This window comes from Charadrius vociferus, unplaced genomic scaffold (genome assembly GCF_000708025.1).
Source record: "Charadrius vociferus isolate BGI_N301 unplaced genomic scaffold, ASM70802v2 scaffold308, whole genome shotgun sequence".
In the NCBI taxonomy this organism is placed as follows: domain Eukaryota; kingdom Metazoa; phylum Chordata; class Aves; order Charadriiformes; family Charadriidae; genus Charadrius; species Charadrius vociferus.
Window position 1 is genome coordinate 2,270,577 of NW_009649929.1, and position 1,200 is coordinate 2,271,776.

The following is a 1,200-nucleotide window of genomic DNA, read 5'->3' on the forward strand; positions in this document are numbered from 1 at the left end:
AAAGCTCAGCTACAAAAAAAAATACTGAGAACTGAAGCAGGAGAGCAAACTGAAACATGCTGTCCTCTGCTGGAAGTGACTCTGGAGGAGCCTGAAAGCAGAAGATGATCAAGACCACTAGTCCTTTGATCTTTACTGGAATAGAAGCATTTCAAAGCTGCACAGCCTTGCCTAAATGTGGCTGTTATCATTTGAACTCCAGCTAATGCTGCACTTTCACACAGCCAGCATCGCTGTCACCCAAGGAGCCTGCTGCCTCTCTCCCCTATGCCAGCGCTACCAGGAGATCCTCTGCTGCTCTCCCACACACCTTCCCTCGTGGCAACAGAAGTCCTTGCATGACTGCAGACAACAGGATCAGAGAACGTGTGAAAGCTAATGCCTTTTGCTAAAAAAAATAACATAAATCCTTTGTTGCAATCCAGTTCCTTTATCCTGCTCACTTACAAACCTACACCAAGTTAAGCAAAGCTTTCAGGCTGTGTCTTTGGAACGTAATTCACATGTAATTTAAAAATACTCTCTCACAGGAAAGATGAAAAGACACAAAAAACAAACCAGAAAGAGCTGTGCCTCAAACCAGGACAGGCTGCTACCGCAGTATGCAATTTCTATTGTATGTATCTAGAAAAAATTTACAGTAGAGCCTTTAAAACTTCCAGACTAAGGAAGATCTCCAGATCTGAAAGTGATTGAGTTCTATCTACATATAGCTGAAATCAGCTGGAGCCAGTGGTGGGAATTACCTAAGTGTTCACCTTTGAGGAAAAAAAAATCATGACTCTTGTTCAAAAAAAAAAAAAAAACACCAAAAAACCACCACAAAAAAACGAATGAGTAAACAACACCATCAGCACAGGTTCAGGGGAGGACTTTTCCCACATTTCAAACAGCACCAAACCTTCAGACAAAGCATTCCCCATTCAGGAGAATTCAGAGGCCAAAAAGTAAAACAACTCACCTTTCTTATTTTTTTCTTAGTTACCCTAGCACAGTATTAACGAGAAGTGTCTAAGTTGACGAGAAACGTGTTTTTCTCTACGCTCCCCCTTCCACACCCCGCAGCCTGACGCCCCTTCGGGACAGCAGCCGGTACCAACCACCGAAGGCGCCAAGTCCCGTGTCCCCCCCAGCAGTTAACTGCAGAGGAGCAGGGGAAAGCGGCGCTTCAGACCCGCACCGCCGCCCAGCCCCTGGCCC